General features: G+C 29.2%; 1 protein-coding gene and 1 long non-coding RNA gene across 9 annotated transcripts in view; one reads left to right on the plus strand and one right to left on the minus strand.

The window, feature by feature from the left end:
- LOC127278821 (uncharacterized) lies at window positions 1-26132 on the minus strand. Of its 3 annotated transcripts, XR_007842545.1 has the most exons (8): window positions 25528-26132; window positions 25069-25374; window positions 21550-22620; window positions 20480-21396; window positions 10535-11452; window positions 2428-2580; window positions 592-744; window positions 1-438 (listed from the first exon to the last, which is right to left on the minus strand). It is a non-coding gene; the product is annotated as an uncharacterized LOC127278821 (long non-coding RNA). The 3 variants fall into 3 exon arrangements; XR_007842547.1 differs by lacking the exons at window positions 10535-11452; window positions 25528-26132 and having other exon boundaries at window positions 20633-21396; window positions 25069-25520; XR_007842546.1 differs by lacking the exons at window positions 10535-11452; window positions 25528-26132 and having other exon boundaries at window positions 25069-25520.
- The window catches only part of LOC127278814 (inactive rhomboid protein 1), a 174160-nt gene that overhangs the window by 132396 nt on the left and 14140 nt on the right, over window positions 1-27624 (plus strand). The gene's annotated exons all lie outside the window — the stretch shown is intronic.

A 27624-nucleotide genomic window follows, 5' to 3' on the forward strand; every position in this document is an offset into this window, starting at 1 on the left:
GACAGCCAAATCCAAGTCGAGGAACACCATTTTTACGACCATTAAAGCGATTTTCGTCAAAAAAAAATTTTCAAAAAAATTCAATTTTTCTTAGGCAGACTATTTTATTGCAATTTCTTGCACAAAATACACCTAAAAGTGTAGAAAAAAATTGACAGCCAAATCCAAGTAGAGGAACACCATTTTTACGACCATTAAAGCGATTTTCGTCAAAAAAAAATTTTCAAAAAAATTCAATTTTTCTTAGGCAGACTATTTTATTGCAATTTTTTGCACAAAATACACCTAATAGTGTAGAAAAAAATTGACAGCCCGATCCGAGTAGAGGAACACCATTTTTACGACCATTAAAGCGATTTTCGTCAAAAAAAAATTTTCAAAAAAATTCAATTTTTCTTAGGCAGACTATTTTATTGCAATTTCTTGCACAAAATACACCTAAAAGTGTAGAAAAAAATTGACAGCCAAATCCAAGTCGAGGAACACCATTTTTACGACCATTAAAGCGATTTTCGTCAAAAAAAAATTTTCAAAAAAATTCAATTTTTCTTAGGCAGACTATTTTATTGCAATTTCTTGCACAAAATACACCTAATAGTGTAGAAAAAAATTGACAGCCCGATCCGAGTAGAGGAACACCATTTTTACGACCATTAAAGCGATTTTCGTCAAAAAAAAATTTTCAAAAAAATTCAATTTTTCTTAGGCAGACTATTTTATTGCAATTTCTTGCACAAAATACACCTAAAAGTGTAGAAAAAAATTGACAGCCAAATCCAAGTCGAGGAACACCATTTTTACGACCATTAAAGCGATTTTCGTCAAAAAAAAATTTTCAAAAAAATTCAATTTTTCTTAGGCAGACTATTTTATTGCAATTTCTTGCACAAAATACACCTAAAAGTGTAGAAAAAAATTGACAGCCAAATCCAAGTCGAGGAACACCATTTTTACGACCATTAAAGCGATTTTCGTCAAAAAAAAATTTTCAAAAAAATTCAATTTTTCTTAGGCAGACTATTTTATTGCAATTTCTTGCACAAAATACACCTAAAAGTGTAGAAAAAAATTGACAGCCAAATCCAAGTAGAGGAACACCATTTTTACGACCATTAAAGCGATTTTCGTCAAAAAAAAATTTTCAAAAAAATTCAATTTTTCTTAGGCAGACTATTTTATTGCAATTTCTTGCACAAAATACACCTAAAAGTGTAGAAAAAAATTGACAGCCAAATCCAAGTCGAGGAACACCATTTTTACGACCATTAAAGCGATTTTCGTCAAAAAAAAATTTTCAAAAAAATTCAATTTTTCTTAGGCAGACTATTTTATTGCAATTTCTTGCACAAAATACACCTAAAAGTGTAGAAAAAAATTGACAGCCAAATCCAAGTCGAGGAACACCATTTTTACGACCATTAAAGCGATTTTCGTCAAAAAAAAATTTTCAAAAAAATTCAATTTTTCTTAGGCAGACTATTTTATTGCAATTTCTTGCACAAAATACACCTAAAAGTGTAGAAAAAAATTGACAGCCAAATCCGAGTCGAGGAACACCATTTTTACGACCATTAAAGCGATTTTCGTCAAAAAAAAATTTTCAAAAAAATTCAATTTTTCTTAGGCAGACTATTTTATTGCAATTTCTTGCACAAAATACACCTAAAAGTGTAGAAAAAAATTGACAGCCCGATCCGAGTAGAGGAACACCATTTTTATGACCATTAAAGCGATTTTCGTCAAAAAAAAATTTTCAAAAAAATTCAATTTTTCTTAGGCAGACTATTTTATTGCAATTTCTTGCACAAAATACACCTAAAAGTGTAGAAAAAAATTGACAGCCAAATCCAAGTCGAGGAACACCATTTTTACGACCATTAAAGCGATTTTCGTCAAAAAAAAATTTTCAAAAAAATTCAATTTTTCTTAGGCAGACTATTTTATTGCAATTTCTTGCACAAAATACACCTAAAAGTGTAGAAAAAAATTGACAGCCAAATCCAAGTAGAGGAACACCATTTTTACGACCATTAAAGCGATTTTCGTCAAAAAAAAATTTTCAAAAAAATTCAATTTTTCTTAGGCAGACTATTTTATTGCAATTTCTTGCACAAAATACACCTAAAAGTGTAGAAAAAAATTGACAGCCAAATCCAAGTAGAGGAACACCATTTTTACGACCATTAAAGCGATTTTCGTCAAAAAAAAATTTTCAAAAAAATTCAATTTTTCTTAGGCAGACTATTTTATTGCAATTTCTTGCACAAAATACACCTAAAAGTGTAGAAAAAAATTGACAGCCAAATCCAAGTCGAGGAACACCATTTTTACGACCATTAAAGCGATTTTCGTCAAAAAAAAATTTTCAAAAAAATTCAATTTTTCTTAGGCAGACTATTTTATTGCAATTTCTTGCACAAAATACACCTAATAGTGTAGAAAAAAATTGACAGCCCGATCCGAGTAGAGGAACACCATTTTTACGACCATTAAAGCGATTTTCGTCAAAAAAAAATTTTCAAAAAAATTCAATTTTTCTTAGGCAGACTATTTTATTGCAATTTCTTGCACAAAATACACCTAATAGTGTAGAAAAAAATTGACAGCCCGATCCGAGTAGAGGAACACCATTTTTACGACCATTAAAGCGATTTTCGTCAAAAAAAAATTTTCAAAAAAATTCAATTTTTCTTAGGCAGACTATTTTATTGCAATTTCTTGCACAAAATACACCTAAAAGTGTAGAAAAAAATTGACAGCCAAATCCAAGTAGAGGAACACCATTTTTACGACCATTAAAGCGATTTTCGTCAAAAAAAAATTTTCAAAAAAATTCAATTTTTCTTAGGCAGACTATTTTATTGCAATTTCTTGCACAAAATACACCTAAAAGTGTAGAAAAAAATTGACAGCCAAATCCAAGTAGAGGAACACCATTTTTACGACCATTAAAGCGATTTTCGTCAAAAAAAAATTTTCAAAAAAATTCAATTTTTCTTAGGCAGACTATTTTATTGCAATTTCTTGCACAAAATACACCTAAAAGTGTAGAAAAAAATTGACAGCCAAATCCAAGTAGAGGAACACCATTTTTACGACCATTAAAGCGATTTTCGTCAAAAAAAAATTTTCAAAAAAATTCAATTTTTCTTAGGCAGACTATTTTATTGCAATTTCTTGCACAAAATACACCTAAAAGTGTAGAAAAAAATTGACAGCCAAATCCAAGTAGAGGAACACCATTTTTACGACCATTAAAGCGATTTTCGTCAAAAAAAAATTTTCAAAAAAATTCAATTTTTCTTAGGCAGACTATTTTATTGCAATTTCTTGCACAAAATACACCTAAAAGTGTAGAAAAAAATTGACAGCCAAATCCAAGTAGAGGAACACCATTTTTACGACCATTAAAGCGATTTTCGTCAAAAAAAAATTTTCAAAAAAATTCAATTTTTCTTAGGCAGACTATTTTATTGCAATTTCTTGCACAAAATACACCTAAAAGTGTAGAAAAAAATTGACAGCCAAATCCAAGTCGAGGAACACCATTTTTACGACCATTAAAGCGATTTTCGTCAAAAAAAAATTTTCAAAAAAATTCAATTTTTCTTAGGCAGACTATTTTATTGCAATTTCTTGCACAAAATACACCTAAAAGTGTAGAAAAAAATTGACAGCCAAATCCAAGTCGAGGAACACCATTTTTACGACCATTAAAGCGATTTTCGTCAAAAAAAAATTTTCAAAAAAATTCAATTTTTCTTAGGCAGACTATTTTATTGCAATTTCTTGCACAAAATACACCTAAAAGTGTAGAAAAAAATTGACAGCCAAATCCAAGTAGAGGAACACCATTTTTATGACCATTAAAGCGATTTTCGTCAAAAAAAAATTTTCAAAAAAATTCAATTTTTCTTAGGCAGACTATTTTATTGCAATTTCTTGCACAAAATACACCTAAAAGTGTAGAAAAAAATTGACAGCCAAATCCAAGTCGAGGAACACCATTTTTACGACCATTAAAGCGATTTTCGTCAAAAAAAAATTTTCAAAAAAATTCAATTTTTCTTAGGCAGACTATTTTATTGCAATTTCTTGCACAAAATACACCTAAAAGTGTAGAAAAAAATTGACAGCCAAATCCAAGTAGAGGAACACCATTTTTACGACCATTAAAGCGATTTTCGTCAAAAAAAAATTTTCAAAAAAATTCAATTTTTCTTAGGCAGACTATTTTATTGCAATTTCTTGCACAAAATACACCTAAAAGTGTAGAAAAAAATTGACAGCCAAATCCAAGTCGAGGAACACCATTTTTACGACCATTAAAGCGATTTTCGTCAAAAAAAAATTTTCAAAAAAATTCAATTTTTCTTAGGCAGACTATTTTATTGCAATTTCTTGCACAAAATACACCTAAAAGTGTAGAAAAAAATTGACAGCCAAATCCAAGTCGAGGAACACCATTTTTACGACCATTAAAGCGATTTTCGTCAAAAAAAAATTTTCAAAAAAATTCAATTTTTCTTAGGCAGACTATTTTATTGCAATTTCTTGCACAAAATACACCTAAAAGTGTAGAAAAAAATTGACAGCCAAATCCAAGTAGAGGAACACCATTTTTACGACCATTAAAGCGATTTTCGTCAAAAAAAAATTTTCAAAAAAATTCAATTTTTCTTAGGCAGACTATTTTATTGCAATTTCTTGCACAAAATACACCTAAAAGTGTAGAAAAAAATTGACAGCCAAATCCAAGTCGAGGAACACCATTTTTACGACCATTAAAGCGATTTTCGTCAAAAAAAAATTTTCAAAAAAATTCAATTTTTCTTAGGCAGACTATTTTATTGCAATTTCTTGCACAAAATACACCTAAAAGTGTAGAAAAAAATTGACAGCCAAATCCAAGTAGAGGAACACCATTTTTACGACCATTAAAGCGATTTTCGTCAAAAAAAAATTTTCAAAAAAATTCAATTTTTCTTAGGCAGACTATTTTATTGCAATTTCTTGCACAAAATACACCTAAAAGTGTAGAAAAAAATTGACAGCCAAATCCAAGTCGAGGAACACCATTTTTACGACCATTAAAGCGATTTTCGTCAAAAAAAAATTTTCAAAAAAATTCAATTTTTCTTAGGCAGACTATTTTATTGCAATTTCTTGCACAAAATACACCTAAAAGTGTAGAAAAAAATTGACAGCCAAATCCAAGTCGAGGAACACCATTTTTGACCATTAAAGCGATTTTCGTCAAAAAAAAATTTTCAAAAAAATTCAATTTTTCTTAGGCAGACTATTTTATTGCAATTTCTTGCACAAAATACACCTAAAAGTGTAGAAAAAAATTGACAGCCAAATCCAAGTCGAGGAACACCATTTTTACGACCATTAAAGCGATTTTCGTCAAAAAAAAATTTTCAAAAAAATTCAATTTTTCTTAGGCAGACTATTTTATTGCAATTTCTTGCACAAAATACACCTAAAAGTGTAGAAAAAAATTGACAGCCAAATCCAAGTAGAGGAACACCATTTTTACGACCATTAAAGCGATTTTCGTCAAAAAAAAATTTTCAAAAAAATTCAATTTTTCTTAGGCAGACTATTTTATTGCAATTTCTTGCACAAAATACACCTAAAAGTGTAGAAAAAAATTGACAGCCAAATCCAAGTCGAGGAACACCATTTTTACGACCATTAAAGCGATTTTCGTCAAAAAAAAATTTTCAAAAAAATTCAATTTTTCTTAGGCAGACTATTTTATTGCAATTTCTTGCACAAAATACACCTAAAAGTGTAGAAAAAAATTGACAGCCAAATCCAAGTCGAGGAACACCATTTTTACGACCATTAAAGCGATTTTCGTCAAAAAAAAATTTTCAAAAAAATTCAATTTTTCTTAGGCAGACTATTTTATTGCAATTTCTTGCACAAAATACACCTAAAAGTGTAGAAAAAAATTGACAGCCAAATCCAAGTCGAGGAACACCATTTTTACGACCATTAAAGCGATTTTCGTCAAAAAAAAATTTTCAAAAAAATTCAATTTTTCTTAGGCAGACTATTTTATTGCAATTTCTTGCACAAAATACACCTAAAAGTGTAGAAAAAAATTGACAGCCAAATCCAAGTCGAGGAACACCATTTTTACGACCATTAAAGCGATTTTCGTCAAAAAAAAATTTTCAAAAAAATTCAATTTTTCTTAGGCAGACTATTTTATTGCAATTTCTTGCACAAAATACACCTAAAAGTGTAGAAAAAAATTGACAGCCAAATCCAAGTCGAGGAACACCATTTTTACGACCATTAAAGCGATTTTCGTCAAAAAAAAATTTTCAAAAAAATTCAATTTTTCTTAGGCAGACTATTTTATTGCAATTTCTTGCACAAAATACACCTAAAAGTGTAGAAAAAAATTGACAGCCAAATCCAAGTCGAGGAACACCATTTTTACGACCATTAAAGCGATTTTCGTCAAAAAAAAATTTTCAAAAAAATTCAATTTTTCTTAGGCAGACTATTTTATTGCAATTTCTTGCACAAAATACACCTAAAAGTGTAGAAAAAAATTGACAGCCAAATCCAAGTCGAGGAACACCATTTTTACGACCATTAAAGCGATTTTCGTCAAAAAAAAATTTTCAAAAAAATTCAATTTTTCTTAGGCAGACTATTTTATTGCAATTTCTTGCACAAAATACACCTAAAAGTGTAGAAAAAAATTGACAGCCAAATCCAAGTCGAGGAACACCATTTTTATGACCATTAAAGCGATTTTCGTCAAAAAAAAATTTTCAAAAAAATTCAATTTTTCTTAGGCAGACTATTTTATTGCAATTTCTTGCACAAAATACACCTAAAAGTGTAGAAAAAAATTGACAGCCAAATCCAAGTCGAGGAACACCATTTTTACGACCATTAAAGCGATTTTCGTCAAAAAAAAATTTTCAAAAAAATTCAATTTTTCTTAGGCAGACTATTTTATTGCAATTTCTTGCACAAAATACACCTAAAAGTGTAGAAAAAAATTGACAGCCAAATCCAAGTCGAGGAACACCATTTTTACGACCATTAAAGCGATTTTCGTCAAAAAAAAATTTTCAAAAAAATTCAATTTTTCTTAGGCAGACTATTTTATTGCAATTTCTTGCACAAAATACACCTAAAAGTGTAGAAAAAAATTGACAGCCAAATCCAAGTCGAGGAACACCATTTTTACGACCATTAAAGCGATTTTCGTCAAAAAAAAATTTTCAAAAAAATTCAATTTTTCTTAGGCAGACTATTTTATTGCAATTTCTTGCACAAAATACACCTAAAAGTGTAGAAAAAAATTGACAGCCAGATCCAAGTAGAGGAACACCATTTTTATGACCATTAAAGCGATTTTCGTCAAAAAAAAATTTTCAAAAAAATTCAATTTTTCTTAGGCAGACTATTTTATTGCAATTTCTTGCACAAAATACACCTAAAAGTGTAGAAAAAAATTGACAGCCAAATCCAAGTCGAGGAACACCATTTTTACGACCATTAAAGCGATTTTCGTCAAAAAAAAATTTTCAAAAAAATTCAATTTTTCTTAGGCAGACTATTTTATTGCAATTTCTTGCACAAAATACACCTAAAAGTGTAGAAAAAAATTGACAGCCAGATCCAAGTAGAGGAACACCATTTTTATGACCATTAAAGCGATTTTCGTCAAAAAAAAATTTTCAAAAAAATTCAATTTTTCTTAGGCAGACTATTTTATTGCAATTTCTTGCACAAAATACACCTAAAAGTGTAGAAAAAAATTGACAGCCAAATCCAAGTCGAGGAACACCATTTTTACGACCATTAAAGCGATTTTCGTCAAAAAAAAATTTTCAAAAAAATTCAATTTTTCTTAGGCAGACTATTTTATTGCAATTTCTTGCACAAAATACACCTAAAAGTGTAGAAAAAAATTGACAGCCAAATCCAAGTAGAGGAACACCACTTTTATGACCATTAAAGCGATTTTCGTCAAAAAAAAATTTTCAAAAAAATTCAATTTTTCTTAGGCAGACTATTTTATTGCAATTTCTTGCACAAAATACACCTAAAAGTGTAGAAAAAAATTGACAGCCAAATCCAAGTCGAGGAACACCATTTTTACGACCATTAAAGCGATTTTCGTCAAAAAAAAATTTTCAAAAAAATTCAATTTTTCTTAGGCAGACTATTTTATTGCAATTTCTTGCACAAAATACACCTAAAAGTGTAGAAAAAAATTGACAGCCAAATCCAAGTCGAGGAACACCATTTTTACGACCATTAAAGCGATTTTCGTCAAAAAAAAATTTTCAAAAAAATTCAATTTTTCTTAGGCAGACTATTTTATTGCAATTTCTTGCACAAAATACACCTAAAAGTGTAGAAAAAAATTGACAGCCAAATCCAAGTCGAGGAACACCATTTTTACGACCATTAAAGCGATTTTCGTCAAAAAAAAATTTTCAAAAAAATTCAATTTTTCTTAGGCAGACTATTTTATTGCAATTTCTTGCACAAAATACACCTAAAAGTGTAGAAAAAAATTGACAGCCAGATCCGAGTAGAGGAACACCATTTTTATGACCATTAAAGCGATTTTCGTCAAAAAAAAATTTTCAAAAAAATTCAATTTTTCTTAGGCAGACTATTTTATTGCAATTTCTTGCACAAAATACACCTAAAAGTGTAGAAAAAAATTGACAGCCAAATCCAAGTCGAGGAACACCATTTTTACGACCATTAAAGCGATTTTCGTCAAAAAAAAATTTTCAAAAAAATTCAATTTTTCTTAGGCAGACTATTTTATTGCAATTTCTTGCACAAAATACACCTAAAAGTGTAGAAAAAAATTGACAGCCAGATCCGAGTAGAGGAACACCATTTTTATGACCATTAAAGCGATTTTCGTCAAAAAAAAATTTTCAAAAAAATTCAATTTTTCTTAGGCAGACTATTTTATTGCAATTTCTTGCACAAAATACACCTAAAAGTGTAGAAAAAAATTGACAGCCAAATCCAAGTCGAGGAACACCATTTTTACGACCATTAAAGCGATTTTCGTCAAAAAAAAATTTTCAAAAAAATTCAATTTTTCTTAGGCAGACTATTTTATTGCAATTTCTTGCACAAAATACACCTAAAAGTGTAGAAAAAAATTGACAGCCCGATCCAAGTAGAGGAACACCATTTTTACGACCATTAAAGCGATTTTCGTCAAAAAAAAATTTTCAAAAAAATTCAATTTTTCTTAGGCAGACTATTTTATTGCAATTTCTTGCACAAAATACACCTAAAAGTGTAGAAAAAAATTGACAGCCAAATCCAAGTCGAGGAACACCATTTTTACGACCATTAAAGCGATTTTCGTCAAAAAAAAATTTTCAAAAAAATTCAATTTTTCTTAGGCAGACTATTTTATTGCAATTTCTTGCACAAAATACACCTAAAAGTGTAGAAAAAAATTGACAGCCAAATCCAAGTCGAGGAACACCATTTTTACGACCATTAAAGCGATTTTCGTCAAAAAAAAATTTTCAAAAAAATTCAATTTTTCTTAGGCAGACTATTTTATTGCAATTTCTTGCACAAAATACACCTAAAAGTGTAGAAAAAAATTGACAGCCAAATCCAAGTCGAGGAACACCATTTTTACGACCATTAAAGCGATTTTCGTCAAAAAAAAATTTTCAAAAAAATTCAATTTTTCTTAGGCAGACTATTTTATTGCAATTTCTTGCACAAAATACACCTAAAAGTGTAGAAAAAAATTGACAGCCCGATCCGAGTAGAGGAACACCATTTTTATGACCATTAAAGCGATTTTCGTCAAAAAAAAATTTTCAAAAAAATTCAATTTTTCTTAGGCAGACTATTTTATTGCAATTTCTTGCACAAAATACACCTAAAAGTGTAGAAAAAAATTGACAGCCAAATCCAAGTCGAGGAACACCATTTTTACGACCATTAAAGCGATTTTCGTCAAAAAAAAATTTTCAAAAAAATTCAATTTTTCTTAGGCAGACTATTTTATTGCAATTTCTTGCACAAAATACACCTAAAAGTGTAGAAAAAAATTGACAGCCAAATCCAAGTCGAGGAACACCATTTTTATGACCATTAAAGCGATTTTCGTCAAAAAAAAATTTTCAAAAAAATTCAATTTTTCTTAGGCAGACTATTTTATTGCAATTTCTTGCACAAAATACACCTAAAAGTGTAGAAAAAAATTGACAGCCAAATCCAAGTAGAGGAACACCATTTTTACGACCATTAAAGCGATTTTCGTCAAAAAAAAATTTTCAAAAAAATTCAATTTTTCTTAGGCAGACTATTTTATTGCAATTTCTTGCACAAAATACACCTAAAAGTGTAGAAAAAAATTGACAGCCAAATCCAAGTCGAGGAACACCATTTTTACGACCATTAAAGCGATTTTCGTCAAAAAAAAATTTTCAAAAAAATTCAATTTTTCTTAGGCAGACTATTTTATTGCAATTTCTTGCACAAAATACACCTAAAAGTGTAGAAAAAAATTGACAGCCCGATCCGAGTAGAGGAACACCATTTTTATGACCATTAAAGCGATTTTCGTCAAAAAAAAATTTTCAAAAAAATTCAATTTTTCTTAGGCAGACTATTTTATTGCAATTTCTTGCACAAAATACACCTAAAAGTGTAGAAAAAAATTGACAGCCCGATCCGAGTAGAGGAACACCATTTTTATGACCATTAAAGCGATTTTCGTCAAAAAAAAATTTTCAAAAAAATTCAATTTTTCTTAGGCAGACTATTTTATTGCAATTTCTTGCACAAAATACACCTAAAAGTGTAGAAAAAAATTGACAGCCAAATCCAAGTAGAGGAACACCATTTTTACGACCATTAAAGCGATTTTCGTCAAAAAAAAATTTTCAAAAAAATTCAATTTTTCTTAGGCAGACTATTTTATTGCAATTTCTTGCACAAAATACACCTAAAAGTGTAGAAAAAAATTGACAGCCAAATCCAAGTAGAGGAACACCATTTTTACGACCATTAAAGCGATTTTCGTCAAAAAAAAATTTTCAAAAAAATTCAATTTTTCTTAGGCAGACTATTTTATTGCAATTTCTTGCACAAAATACACCTAAAAGTGTAGAAAAAAATTGACAGCCAAATCCAAGTCGAGGAACACCATTTTTACGACCATTAAAGCGATTTTCGTCAAAAAAAAATTTTCAAAAAAATTCAATTTTTCTTAGGCAGACTATTTTATTGCAATTTCTTGCACAAAATACACCTAAAAGTGTAGAAAAAAATTGACAGCCCGATCCGAGTAGAGGAACACCATTTTTATGACCATTAAAGCGATTTTCGTCAAAAAAAAATTTTCAAAAAAATTCAATTTTTCTTAGGCAGACTATTTTATTGCAATTTCTTGCACAAAATACACCTAAAAGTGTAGAAAAAAATTGACAGCCAAATCCAAGTCGAGGAACACCATTTTTACGACCATTAAAGCGATTTTCGTCAAAAAAAAATTTTCAAAAAAATTCAATTTTTCTTAGGCAGACTATTTTATTGCAATTTCTTGCACAAAATACACCTAAAAGTGTAGAAAAAAATTGACAGCCAAATCCAAGTAGAGGAACACCATTTTTACGACCATTAAAGCGATTTTCGTCAAAAAAAAATTTTCAAAAAAATTCAATTTTTCTTAGGCAGACTATTTTATTGCAATTTCTTGCACAAAATACACCTAAAAGTGTAGAAAAAAATTGACAGCCCGATCCGAGTAGAGGAACACCATTTTTATGACCATTAAAGCGATTTTCGTCAAAAAAAAATTTTCAAAAAAATTCAATTTTTCTTAGGCAGACTATTTTATTGCAATTTCTTGCACAAAATACACCTAAAAGTGTAGAAAAAAATTGACAGCCAAATCCAAGTAGAGGAACACCATTTTTACGACCATTAAAGCGATTTTCGTCAAAAAAAAATTTTCAAAAAAATTCAATTTTTCTTAGGCAGACTATTTTATTGCAATTTCTTGCACAAAATACACCTAAAAGTGTAGAAAAAAATTGACAGCCAAATCCAAGTAGAGGAACACCATTTTTACGACCATTAAAGCGATTTTCGTCAAAAAAAAATTTTCAAAAAAATTCAATTTTTCTTAGGCAGACTATTTTATTGCAATTTCTTGCACAAAATACACCTAAAAGTGTAGAAAAAAATTGACAGCCAAATCCAAGTCGAGGAACACCATTTTTACGACCATTAAAGCGATTTTCGTCAAAAAAAAATTTTCAAAAAAATTCAATTTTTCTTAGGCAGACTATTTTATTGCAATTTCTTGCACAAAATACACCTAAAAGTGTAGAAAAAAATTGACAGCCAAATCCAAGTCGAGGAACACCATTTTTACGACCATTAAAGCGATTTTCGTCAAAAAAAAATTTTCAAAAAAATTCAATTTTTCTTAGGCAGACTATTTTATTGCAATTTCTTGCACAAAATACACCTAAAAGTGTAGAAAAAAATTGACAGCCAGATCCGAGTAGAGGAACACCATTTTTATGACCATTAAAGCGATTTTCGTCAAAAAAAAATTTTCAAAAAAATTCAATTTTTCTTAGGCAGACTATTTTATTGCAATTTCTTGCACAAAATACACCTAAAAGTGTAGAAAAAAATTGACAGCCAAATCCAAGTCGAGGAACACCATTTTTACGACCATTAAAGCGATTTTCGTCAAAAAAAAATTTTCAAAAAAATTCAATTTTTCTTAGGCAGACTATTTTATTGCAATTTCTTGCACAAAATACACCTAAAAGTGTAGAAAAAAATTGACAGCCAAATCCAAGTAGAGGAACACCATTTTTACGACCATTAAAGCGATTTTCGTCAAAAAAAAATTTTCAAAAAAATTCAATTTTTCTTAGGCAGACTATTTTATTGCAATTTCTTGCACAAAATACACCTAAAAGTGTAGAAAAAAATTGACAGCCAAATCCAAGTCGAGGAACACCATTTTTACGACCATTAAAGCGATTTTCGTCAAAAAAAAATTTTCAAAAAAATTCAATTTTTCTTAGGCAGACTATTTTATTGCAATTTCTTGCACAAAATACACCTAAAAGTGTAGAAAAAAATTGACAGCCAAATCCAAGTCGAGGAACACCATTTTTACGACCATTAAAGCGATTTTCGTCAAAAAAAAATTTTCAAAAAAATTCAATTTTTCTTAGGCAGACTATTTTATTGCAATTTCTTGCACAAAATACACCTAAAAGTGTAGAAAAAAATTGACAGCCAAATCCAAGTCGAGGAACACCATTTTTACGACCATTAAAGCGATTTTCGTCAAAAAAAAATTTTCAAAAAAATTCAATTTTTCTTAGGCAGACTATTTTATTGCAATTTCTTGCACAAAATACACCTAAAAGTGTAGAAAAAAATTGACAGCCAAATCCAAGTCGAGGAACACCATTTTTACGACCATTAAAGCGATTTTCGTCAAAAAAAAATTTTCAAAAAAATTCAATTTTTCTTAGGCAGACTATTTTATTGCAATTTCTTGCACAAAATACACCTAAAAGTGTAGAAAAAAATTGACAGCCAAATCCAAGTCGAGGAACACCATTTTTACGACCATTAAAGCGATTTTCGTCAAAAAAAAATTTTCAAAAAAATTCAATTTTTCTTAGGCAGACTATTTTATTGCAATTTCTTGCACAAAATACACCTAAAAGTGTAGAAAAAAATTGACAGCCAAATCCAAGTCGAGGAACACCATTTTTACGACCATTAAAGCGATTTTCGTCAAAAAAAAATTTTCAAAAAAATTCAATTTTTCTTAGGCAGACTATTTTATTGCAATTTCTTGCACAAAATACACCTAAAAGTGTAGAAAAAAATTGACAGCCAGATCCGAGTAGAGGAACACCATTTTTACGACCATTAAAGCGATTTTCGTCAAAAAAAAATTTTCAAAAAAATTCAATTTTTCTTAGGCAGACTATTTTATTGCAATTTCTTGCACAAAATACACCTAAAAGTGTAGAAAAAAATTGACAGCCAAATCCAAGTCGAGGAACACCATTTTTACGACCATTAAAGCGATTTTCGTCAAAAAAAAATTTTCAAAAAAATTCAATTTTTCTTAGGCAGACTATTTTATTGCAATTTCTTGCACAAAATACACCTAAAAGTGTAGAAAAAAATTGACAGCCAAATCCAAGTCGAGGAACACCATTTTTACGACCATTAAAGCGATTTTCGTCAAAAAAAAATTTTCAAAAAAATTCAATTTTTCTTAGGCAGACTATTTTATTGCAATTTCTTGCACAAAATACACCTAAAAGTGTAGAAAAAAATTGACAGCCAAATCCAAGTCGAGGAACACCATTTTTACGACCATTAAAGCGATTTTCGTCAAAAAAAAATTTTCAAAAAAATTCAATTTTTCTTAGGCAGACTATTTTATTGCAATTTCTTGCACAAAATACACCTAAAAGTGTAGAAAAAAATTGACAGCCAAATCCAAGTCGAGGAACACCATTTTTACGACCATTAAAGCGATTTTCGTCAAAAAAAAATTTTCAAAAAAATTCAATTTTTCTTAGGCAGACTATTTTATTGCAATTTCTTGCACAAAATACACCTAAAAGTGTAGAAAAAAATTGACAGCCAAATCCAAGTCGAGGAACACCATTTTTACGACCATTAAAGCGATTTTCGTCAAAAAAAAATTTTCAAAAAAATTCAATTTTTCTTAGGCAGACTATTTTATTGCAATTTCTTGCACAAAATACACCTAAAAGTGTAGAAAAAAATTGACAGCCAAATCCAAGTCGAGGAACACCATTTTTACGACCATTAAAGCGATTTTCGTCAAAAAAAAATTTTCAAAAAAATTCAATTTTTCTTAGGCAGACTATTTTATTGCAATTTCTTGCACAAAATACACCTAAAAGTGTAGAAAAAAATTGACAGCCAAATCCAAGTCGAGGAACACCATTTTTACGACCATTAAAGCGATTTTCGTCAAAAAAAAATTTTCAAAAAAATTCAATTTTTCTTAGGCAGACTATTTTATTGCAATTTCTTGCACAAAATACACCTAAAAGTGTAGAAAAAAATTGACAGCCAAATCCAAGTCGAGGAACACCATTTTTACGACCATTAAAGCGATTTTCGTCAAAAAAAAATTTTCAAAAAAATTCAATTTTTCTTAGGCAGACTATTTTATTGCAATTTCTTGCACAAAATACACCTAAAAGTGTAGAAAAAAATTGACAGCCAAATCCAAGTAGAGGAACACCATTTTTACGACCATTAAAGCGATTTTCGTCAAAAAAAAATTTTCAAAAAAATTCAATTTTTCTTAGGCAGACTATTTTATTGCAATTTCTTGCACAAAATACACCTAAAAGTGTAGAAAAAAATTGACAGCCAAATCCAAGTCGAGGAACACCATTTTTACGACCATTAAAGCGATTTTCGTCAAAAAAAAATTTTCAAAAAAATTCAATTTTTCTTAGGCAGACTATTTTATTGCAATTTCTTGCACAAAATACACCTAAAAGTGTAGAAAAAAATTGACAGCCAAATCCAAGTCGAGGAACACCATTTTTACGACCATTAAAGCGATTTTCGTCAAAAAAAAATTTTCAAAAAAATTCAATTTTTCTTAGGCAGACTATTTTATTGCAATTTCTTGCACAAAATACACCTAAAAGTGTAGAAAAAAATTGACAGCCAAATCCAAGTCGAGGAACACCATTTTTACGACCATTAAAGCGATTTTCGTCAAAAAAAAATTTTCAAAAAAATTCAATTTTTCTTAGGCAGACTATTTTATTGCAATTTCTTGCACAAAATACACCTAAAAGTGTAGAAAAAAATTGACAGCCAAATCCAAGTCGAGGAACACCATTTTTACGACCATTAAAGCGATTTTCGTCAAAAAAAAATTTTCAAAAAAATTCAATTTTTCTTAGGCAGACTATTTTATTGCAATTTCTTGCACAAAATACACCTAAAAGTGTAGAAAAAAATTGACAGCCAAATCCAAGTCGAGGAACACCACTTTTATGACCATTAAAGCGATTTTCGTCAAAAAAAAATTTTCAAAAAAATTCAATTTTTCTTAGGCAGACTATTTTATTGCAATTTCTTGCACAAAATACACCTAAAAGTGTAGAAAAAAATTGACAGCCAAATCCAAGTCGAGGAACACCATTTTTACGACCATTAAAGCGATTTTCGTCAAAAAAAAATTTTCAAAAAAATTCAATTTTTCTTAGGCAGACTATTTTATTGCAATTTCTTGCACAAAATACACCTAAAAGTGTAGAAAAAAATTGACAGCCAAATCCAAGTCGAGGAACACCATTTTTACGACCATTAAAGCGATTTTCGTCAAAAAAAAATTTTCAAAAAAATTCAATTTTTCTTAGGCAGACTATTTTATTGCAATTTCTTGCACAAAATACACCTAAAAGTGTAGAAAAAAATTGACAGCCAAATCCAAGTCGAGGAACACCATTTTTACGACCATTAAAGCGATTTTCGTCAAAAAAAAATTTTCAAAAAAATTCAATTTTTCTTAGGCAGACTATTTTATTGCAATTTCTTGCACAAAATACACCTAAAAGTGTAGAAAAAAATTGACAGCCAAATCCAAGTCGAGGAACACCATTTTTACGACCATTAAAGCGATTTTCGTCAAAAAAAAATTTTCAAAAAAATTCAATTTTTCTTAGGCAGACTATTTTATTGCAATTTCTTGCACAAAATACACCTAAAAGTGTAGAAAAAAATTGACAGCCAAATCCAAGTCGAGGAACACCATTTTTACGACCATTAAAGCGATTTTCGTCAAAAAAAAATTTTCAAAAAAATTCAATTTTTCTTAGGCAGACTATTTTATTGCAATTTCTTGCACAAAATACACCTAAAAGTGTAGAAAAAAATTGACAGCCAAATCCAAGTCGAGGAACACCATTTTTACGACCATTAAAGCGATTTTCGTCAAAAAAAAATTTTCAAAAAAATTCAATTTTTCTTAGGCAGACTATTTTATTGCAATTTCTTGCACAAAATACACCTAAAAGTGTAGAAAAAAATTGACAGCCAAATCCAAGTCGAGGAACACCATTTTTACGACCATTAAAGCGATTTTCGTCAAAAAAAAATTTTCAAAAAAATTCAATTTTTCTTAGGCAGACTATTTTATTGCAATTTCTTGCACAAAATACACCTAAAAGTGTAGAAAAAAATTGACAGCCAAATCCAAGTCGAGGAACACCATTTTTACGACCATTAAAGCGATTTTCGTCAAAAAAAAATTTTCAAAAAAATTCAATTTTTCTTAGGCAGACTATTTTATTGCAATTTCTTGCACAAAATACACCTAAAAGTGTAGAAAAAAATTGACAGCCAAATCCAAGTCGAGGAACACCATTTTTACGACCATTAAAGCGATTTTCGTCAAAAAAAAATTTTCAAAAAAATTCAATTTTTCTTAGGCAGACTATTTTATTGCAATTTCTTGCACAAAATACACCTAAAAGTGTAGAAAAAAATTGACAGCCAGATCCGAGTAGAGGAACACCATTTTTATGACCATTAAAGCGATTTTCGTCAAAAAAAAATTTTCAAAAAAATTCAATTTTTCTTAGGCAGACTATTTTATTGCAATTTCTTGCACAAAATACACCTAAAAGTGTAGAAAAAAATTGACAGCCAAATCCAAGTCGAGGAACACCATTTTTACGACCATTAAAGCGATTTTCGTCAAAAAAAAATTTTCAAAAAAATTCAATTTTTCTTAGGCAGACTATTTTATTGCAATTTCTTGCACAAAATACACCTAAAAGTGTAGAAAAAAATTGACAGCCAAATCCAAGTCGAGGAACACCATTTTTACGACCATTAAAGCGATTTTCGTCAAAAAAAAATTTTCAAAAAAATTCAATTTTTCTTAGGCAGACTATTTTATTGCAATTTCTTGCACAAAATACACCTAAAAGTGTAGAAAAAAATTGACAGCCAAATCCAAGTCGAGGAACACCATTTTTACGACCATTAAAGCGATTTTCGTCAAAAAAAAATTTTCAAAAAAATTCAATTTTTCTTAGGCAGACTATTTTATTGCAATTTCTTGCACAAAATACACCTAAAAGTGTAGAAAAAAATTGACAGCCAAATCCAAGTCGAGGAACACCATTTTTACGACCATTAAAGCGATTTTCGTCAAAAAAAAATTTTCAAAAAAATTCAATTTTTCTTAGGCAGACTATTTTATTGCAATTTCTTGCACAAAATACACCTAAAAGTGTAGAAAAAAATTGACAGCCAAATCCAAGTCGAGGAACACCATTTTTACGACCATTAAAGCGATTTTCGTCAAAAAAAAATTTTCAAAAAAATTCAATTTTTCTTAGGCAGACTATTTTATTGCAATTTCTTGCACAAAATACACCTAAAAGTGTAGAAAAAAATTGACAGCCAAATCCAAGTCGAGGAACACCATTTTTACGACCATTAAAGCGATTTTCGTCAAAAAAAAATTTTCAAAAAAATTCAATTTTTCTTAGGCAGACTATTTTATTGCAATTTCTTGCACAAAATACACCTAAAAGTGTAGAAAAAAATTGACAGCCAAATCCAAGTCGAGGAACACCATTTTTACGACCATTAAAGCGATTTTCGTCAAAAAAAAATTTTCAAAAAAATTCAATTTTTCTTAGGCAGACTATTTTATTGCAATTTCTTGCACAAAATACACCTAAAAGTGTAGAAAAAAATTGACAGCCAGATCCGAGTAGAGGAACACCATTTTTATGACCATTAAAGCGATTTTCGTCAAAAAAAAATTTTCAAAAAAATTCAATTTTTCTTAGGCAGACTATTTTATTGCAATTTCTTGCACAAAATACACCTAAAAGTGTAGAAAAAAATTGACAGCCAAATCCAAGTCGAGGAACACCATTTTTACGACCATTAAAGCGATTTTCGTCAAAAAAAAATTTTCAAAAAAATTCAATTTTTCTTAGGCAGACTATTTTATTGCAATTTCTTGCACAAAATACACCTAAAAGTGTAGAAAAAAATTGACAGCCAAATCCAAGTAGAGGAACACCATTTTTACGACCATTAAAGCGATTTTCGTCAAAAAAAAATTTTCAAAAAAATTCAATTTTTCTTAGGCAGACTATTTTATTGCAATTTCTTGCACAAAATACACCTAAAAGTGTAGAAAAAAATTGACAGCCAGATCCGAGTAGAGGAACACCACTTTTTTGACCAATAAAGCGATTTTCGTCAAAAAAAAATTTTCAAAAAAATTCAATTTTTCTTAGGCAGACTATTTTATTGCAATTTCTTGCACAAAATACACCTAAAAGTGTAGAAAAAAATTGACAGCCAAATCCAAGTCGAGGAACACCATTTTTACGACCATTAAAGCGATTTTCGTCAAAAAAAAATTTTCAAAAAAATTCAATTTTTCTTAGGCAGACTATTTTATTGCAATTTCTTGCACAAAATACACCTAAAAGTGTAGAAAAAAATTGACAGCCAAATCCAAGTAGAGGAACACCATTTTTACGACCATTAAAGCGATTTTCGTCAAAAAAAAATTTTCAAAAAAATTCAATTTTTCTTAGGCAGACTATTTTATTGCAATTTCTTGCACAAAATACACCTAAAAGTGTAGAAAAAAATTGACAGCCAAATCCAAGTCGAGGAACACCATTTTTACGACCATTAAAGCGATTTTCGTCAAAAAAAAATTTTCAAAAAAATTCAATTTTTCTTAGGCAGACTATTTTATTGCAATTTCTTGCACAAAATACACCTAAAAGTGTAGAAAAAAATTGACAGCCAAATCCAAGTCGAGGAACACCACTTTTATGACCATTAAAGCGATTTTCGTCAAAAAAAAATTTTCAAAAAAATTCAATTTTTCTTAGGCAGACTATTTTATTGCAATTTCTTGCACAAAATACACCTAAAAGTGTAGAAAAAAATTGACAGCCAAATCCAAGTCGAGGAACACCATTTTTACGACCATTAAAGCGATTTTCGTCAAAAAAAAATTTTCAAAAAAATTCAATTTTTCTTAGGCAGACTATTTTATTGCAATTTCTTGCACAAAATACACCTAAAAGTGTAGAAAAAAATTGACAGCCCGATCTGAGTAGAGGAACACCACTTTTTTGACCAATAAAGCGATTTTCGTCAAAAAAAAATTTTCAAAAAAATTCAATTTTTCTTAGGCAGACTATTTTATTGCAATTTCTTGCACAAAATACACCTAAAAGTGTAGAAAAAAATTGACAGCCAAATCCAAGTCGAGGAACACCATTTTTACGACCATTAAAGCGATTTTCGTCAAAAAAAAATTTTCAAAAAAATTCAATTTTTCTTAGGCAGACTATTTTATTGCAATTTCTTGCACAAAATACACCTAAAAGTGTAGAAAAAAATTGACAGCCCGATCCGAGTAGAGGAACACCACTTTTTTGACCAATAAAGCGATTTTCGTCAAAAAAAAATTTTCAAAAAAATTCAATTTTTCTTAGGCAGACTATTTTATTGCAATTTCTTGCACAAAATACACCTAAAAGTGTAGAAAAAAATTGACAGCCCGATCCGAGTAGAGGAACACCATTTTTTGACCATTAAAGCGATTTTCGTCAAAAAAAAATTTTCAAAAAAATTCAATTTTTCTTAGGCAGACTATTTTATTGCAATTTCTTGCACAAAATACACCTAAAAGTGTAGAAAAAAATTGACAGCCAAATGCAAGTAGAGGAACACCATTTTTACGACCATTAAAGCGATTTTCGTCAAAAAAAAATTTTCAAAAAAATTCAATTTTTCTTAGGCAGACTATTTTATTGCAATTTCTTGCACAAAATACACCTAAAAGTGTAGAAAAAAATTGACAGCCAAATCCAAGTAGAGGAACACCATTTTTACGACCATTAAAGCGATTTTCGTCAAAAAAAAATTTTCAAAAAAATTCAATTTTTCTTAGGCAGACTATTTTATTGCAATTTCTTGCACAAAATACACCTAAAAGTGTAGAAAAAAATTGACAGCCAAATCCAAGTCGAGGAACACCATTTTTACGACCATTAAAGCGATTTTCGTCAAAAAAAAATTTTCAAAAAAATTCAATTTTTCTTAGGCAGACTATTTTATTGCAATTTCTTGCACAAAATACACCTAAAAGTGTAGAAAAAAATTGACAGCCCGATCCGAGTAGAGGAACACCACTTTTTTGACCAATAAAGCGATTTTCGTCAAAAAAAAATTTTCAAAAAAATTCAATTTTTCTTAGGCAGACTATTTTATTGCAATTTCTTGCACAAAATACACCTAAAAGTGTAGAAAAAAATTGACAGCCAAATCCAAGTCGAGGAACACCATTTTTACGACCATTAAAGCGATTTTCGTCAAAAAAAAATTTTCAAAAAAATTCAATTTTTCTTAGGCAGACTATTTTATTGCAATTTCTTGCACAAAATACACCTAAAAGTGTAGAAAAAAATTGACAGCCAAATCCAAGTAGAGGAACACCATTTTTACGACCATTAAAGCGATTTTCGTCAAAAAAAAATTTTCAAAAAAATTCAATTTTTCTTAGGCAGACTATTTTATTGCAATTTCTTGCACAAAATACACCTAAAAGTGTAGAAAAAAATTGACAGCCCGATCCGAGTAGAGGAACACCACTTTTTTGACCAATAAAGCGATTTTCGTCAAAAAAAAATTTTCAAAAAAATTCAATTTTTCTTAGGCAGACTATTTTATTGCAATTTCTTGCACAAAATACACCTAAAAGTGTAGAAAAAAATTGACAGCCAAATCCAAGTAGAGGAACACCATTTTTACGACCATTAAAGCGATTTTCGTCAAAAAAAAATTTTCAAAAAAATTCAATTTTTCTTAGGCAGACTATTTTATTGCAATTTCTTGCACAAAATACACCTAAAAGTGTAGAAAAAAATTGACAGCCAAATCCAAGTAGAGGAACACCATTTTTACGACCATTAAAGCGATTTTCGTCAAAAAAAAATTTTCAAAAAAATTCAATTTTTCTTAGGCAGACTATTTTATTGCAATTTCTTGCACAAAATACACCTAAAAGTGTAGAAAAAAATTGACAGCCAAATCCAAGTCGAGGAACACCATTTTTACGACCATTAAAGCGATTTTCGTCAAAAAAAAATTTTCAAAAAAATTCAATTTTTCTTAGGCAGACTATTTTATTGCAATTTCTTGCACAAAATACACCTAAAAGTGTAGAAAAAAATTGACAGCCAAATCCAAGTAGAGGAACACCATTTTTACGACCATTAAAGCGATTTTCGTCAAAAAAAAATTTTCAAAAAAATTCAATTTTTCTTAGGCAGACTATTTTATTGCAATTTCTTGCACAAAATACACCTAAAAGTGTAGAAAAAAATTGACAGCCCGATCCGAGTAGAGGAACACCACTTTTTTGACCAATAAAGCGATTTTCGTCAAAAAAAAATTTTCAAAAAAATTCAATTTTTCTTAGGCAGACTATTTTATTGCAATTTCTTGCACAAAATACACCTAAAAGTGTAGAAAAAAATTGACAGCCAAATCCAAGTCGAGGAACACCATTTTTACGACCATTAAAGCGATTTTCGTCAAAAAAAAATTTTCAAAAAAATTCAATTTTTCTTAGGCAGACTATTTTATTGCAATTTCTTGCACAAAATACACCTAAAAGTGTAGAAAAAAATTGACAGCCAAATCCAAGTCGAGGAACACCATTTTTACGACCATTAAAGCGATTTTCGTCAAAAAAAAATTTTCAAAAAAATTCAATTTTTCTTAGGCAGACTATTTTATTGCAATTTCTTGCACAAAATACACCTAAAAGTGTAGAAAAAAATTGACAGCCAAATCCAAGTCGAGGAACACCATTTTTATGACCATTAAAGCGATTTTCGTCAAAAAAAAATTTTCAAAAAAATTCAATTTTTCTTAGGCAGACTATTTTATTGCAATTTCTTGCACAAAATACACCTAAAAGTGTAGAAAAAAATTGACAGCCAAATCCAAGTCGAGGAACACCATTTTTACGACCATTAAAGCGATTTTCGTCAAAAAAAAATTTTCAAAAAAATTCAATTTTTCTTAGGCAGACTATTTTATTGCAATTTCTTGCACAAAATACACCTAAAAGTGTAGAAAAAAATTGACAGCCAAATCCAAGTAGAGGAACACCATTTTTACGACCATTAAAGCGATTTTCGTCAAAAAAAAATTTTCAAAAAAATTCAATTTTTCTTAGGCAGACTATTTTATTGCAATTTCTTGCACAAAATACACCTAAAAGTGTAGAAAAAAATTGACAGCCAAATCCAAGTCGAGGAACACCATTTTTACGACCATTAAAGCGATTTTCGTCAAAAAAAAATTTTCAAAAAAATTCAATTTTTCTTAGGCAGACTATTTTATTGCAATTTCTTGCACAAAATACACCTAAAAGTGTAGAAAAAAATTGACAGCCAAATCCAAGTCGAGGAACACCATTTTTACGACCATTAAAGCGATTTTCGTCAAAAAAAAATTTTCAAAAAAATTCAATTTTTCTTAGGCAGACTATTTTATTGCAATTTCTTGCACAAAATACACCTAAAAGTGTAGAAAAAAATTGACAGCCAAATCCAAGTCGAGGAACACCATTTTTACGACCATTAAAGCGATTTTCGTCAAAAAAAAATTTTCAAAAAAATTCAATTTTTCTTAGGCAGACTATTTTATTGCAATTTCTTGCACAAAATACACCTAAAAGTGTAGAAAAAAATTGACAGCCAAATCCAAGTAGAGGAACACCATTTTTACGACCATTAAAGCGATTTTCGTCAAAAAAAAATTTTCAAAAAAATTCAATTTTTCTTAGGCAGACTATTTTATTGCAATTTCTTGCACAAAATACACCTAAAAGTGTAGAAAAAAATTGACAGCCAAATCCAAGTCGAGGAACACCATTTTTACGACCATTAAAGCGATTTTCGTCAAAAAAAAATTTTCAAAAAAATTCAATTTTTCTTAGGCAGACTATTTTATTGCAATTTCTTGCACAAAATACACCTAAAAGTGTAGAAAAAAATTGACAGCCAAATCCAAGTCGAGGAACACCATTTTTACGACCATTAAAGCGATTTTCGTCAAAAAAAAATTTTCAAAAAAATTCAATATTTCTTAGGCAGACTATTTTATTGCAATTTCTTGCACAAAATACACCTAAAAGTGTAGAAAAAAATTGACAGCCAAATCCAAGTCGAGGAACACCATTTTTACGACCATTAAAGCGATTTTCGTCAAAAAAAAATTTTCAAAAAAATTCAATTTTTCTTAGGCAGACTATTTTATTGCAATTTCTTGCACAAAATACACCTAAAAGTGTAGAAAAAAATTGACAGCCAAATCCAAGTCGAGGAACACCATTTTTACGACCATTAAAGCGATTTTCGTCAAAAAAAAATTTTCAAAAAAATTCAATTTTTCTTAGGCAGACTATTTTATTGCAATTTCTTGCACAAAATACACCTAAAAGTGTAGGAAAAAATTAACAGCCAAATCCAAGTAGAGGAACACCATTTTTACGACCATTAAAGCAAATTTCGTCAAAAAAAAATTTTCAAAAAAATTCAATTTTTCTTAGGCAGACTATTTTATTGCAATTTCTTGCACAAAATACACCTAAAAGTGTAGAAAAAAATTGACAGCCAAATCCAAGTCGAGGAACACCATTTTTACGACCATTAAAGCGATTTTCGTCAAAAAAAAATTTTCAAAAAAATTCAATTTTTCTTAGGCAGACTATTTTATTGCAATTTCTTGCACAAAATACTCCTAAAAGTGTAGAAAAAAATTGACAGCCAAATCCAAGTCGAGGAACACCATTTTTACGACCATTAAAGCGATTTTCGTCAAAAAAAAATTTTCAAAAAAATTCAATTTTTCTTAGGCAGACTATTTTATTGCAATTTCTTGCACAAAATACACCTAAAAGTGTAGAAAAAAATTGACAGCCAAATCCAAGTAGAGGAACACCATTTTTACGACCATTAAAGCAAATTTCGTCAAAAAAAAATTTTCAAAAAAATTCAATTTTTTTTAGGCAGACTATTTTATTGCAATTTCTTGCACAAAATACACCTAAAAGTGTAGAAAAAAATTGACAGCCAAATCCAAGTAGAGGAACACCATTTTTACGACCATTAAATCGATTTTCGTCAAAAAAAAATTTTCAAAAAAATTCAATTTTTCTTAGACAGACTATTTTATTGCAATTTCTTGCACAAAATACACCTAAAAGTGTAGAAAAAAATTGACAGCCAAATCCAAGTAGAGGAACACCATTTTTACGACCATTAAAGCAAATTTCGTCAAAAAAAAATTTTCAAAAAAATTCAATTTTTCTTAGGCAGACTATTTTATTGCAATTTCTTGCACAAAATACACCTGAAAGTGTAGAAAAAAATTGACAGCCAAATCCAAGTCGAGGAACACCATTTTTACGACCATTAAAGCGATTTTCGTCAAAAAATAATTTTCAAAAAAATTCAATTTTTCTTAGGCAGACTATTTTATTGCAATTTCTTGCACAAAATACACCTAAAAGTGTAGAAAAAAATTGACAGCCAAATCCAAGTCGAGGAACACCATTTTTACGACCATTAAAGCGATTTTCGTCAAAAAAAAATTTTCAAAAAAATTCAATTTTTCTTAGGCAGACTATTTTATTGCAATTTCTTGCACAAAATACACCTAAAAGTGTAGAAAAAAATTGACAGCCAAATCCAAGTAGAGGAACACCATTTTTACGACCATTAAATCGATTTTCGTCAAAAAAAAATTTTCAAAAAAATTCAATTTTTCTTAGACAGACTATTTTATTGCAATTTCTTGCACAAAATACACCTAAAAGTGTAGAAAAAAATTGACAGCCAAATCCAAGTAGAGGAACACCATTTTTACGACCATTAAAGCAAATTTCGTCAAAAAAAAATTTTCAAAAAAATTCAATTTTTCTTAGGCAGACTATTTTATTGCAATTTCTTGCACAAAATACACCTGAAAGTGTAGAAAAAAATTGACAGCCAAATCCAAGTCGAGGAACACCATTTTTACGACCATTAAAGCGATTTTCGTCAAAAAATAATTTTCAAAAAAATTCAATTTTTCTTAGGCAGACTATTTTATTGCAATTTCTTGCACAAAATACACCTAAAAGTGTAGAAAAAAATTGACAGCCAAATCCAAGTCGAGGAACACCATTTTTACGACCATTAAAGCGATTTTCGTCAAAAAAAAATTTTCAAAAAAATTCAATTTTTCTTAGGCAGACTATTTTATTGCAATTTCTTGCACAAAATACACCTAAAAGTGTAGAAAAAAATTGACAGCCAAATCCAAGTAGAGGAACACCATTTTTACGACCATTAAAGCAAATTTCGTCAAAAAAAAATTTTCAAAAAAATTCAATTTTTCTTAAGCAGACTATTTTATTGCAATTTCTTGCACAAAATACACCTAAAAGTATAGAAAAAATTTGCCAGACAAATACGAGTAGAGGAAGACCCCTATTACTACTAAAAAGACACTAAGCTAGACTCAAATTAGAATTAACTAATTGTAAAAGAATTTTTATTTTTAAATGTATAGTTATAACAAATCACTACTGTGGAACACCTTATTTAAATATTTTAAAAAATAATACACACTTGAGGAGTTGTTGGACTATTCGTGCATTTTAATTACAATTTTTAAAAAGAAAACATAATTTTATACATATACAAAAAAGTGTATAGTAAAGTTTGGTATTATTTTGGAGGGCTATTGCTACTGGCTTCGAAAGCACCTGGCTAGACTGAATTTAGTTGATCCCATACTTTAGCTGAAGTTTATGTCGACGTATAAACTCCGTAAACATAGTCTACGACGTCCGGTTCAGACGAGAAAATACACAATATTGCTGGCAGGAACTTTACGAAGTAAAGTAAATTTCCTAACTGTCTGGGCGTAAGCTAGAGAGAACAAAAATTATCAACTGGATTTTTCTACCTTTTTTTGTAGGAAAAAATAATTATTTACAATCATAAGAAAAACTGACAAATATTTGTTTTTTATCCTGGATTTTTTAATTATTTAATATGTTAATTGTTATAATAATTTGTTAATTACATATTAATTATATATTAATTTATTTGTCAATTATTTTTAGTCATCATGTGATTTAAATTGAGAATATTTTTTGGGAATATGAAAAATGCGATTTTTGAATTAAATAAGTAAATATTTTCTTTTATTCCAATTGAGAAAGACGAGTAGGATCTTTTGTTTTTTTTTGTTTGCTCATCCGCCGAGTCAAACATCATATTATACAGAAATATCTTCCATAGTAACCAACCCCAGAGAAAAGTCAAGAATACTTGACACTACTTAACCAATAACCATATCAAAGAACAAAATATAATTTTTTACAATATTTTTTTTAAGTTTTACGAATTTATTCATGCTTATATATACAAGTTACTTTAACGATTTTGTACGTAAATT

This window comes from Leptopilina boulardi, unplaced genomic scaffold (assembly GCF_019393585.1).
Source record: "Leptopilina boulardi isolate dan_hultmark-lab unplaced genomic scaffold, ZJU_Lbou_2.1 LbouV2_211, whole genome shotgun sequence".
NCBI lineage: Eukaryota > Metazoa > Arthropoda > Insecta > Hymenoptera > Figitidae > Leptopilina > Leptopilina boulardi.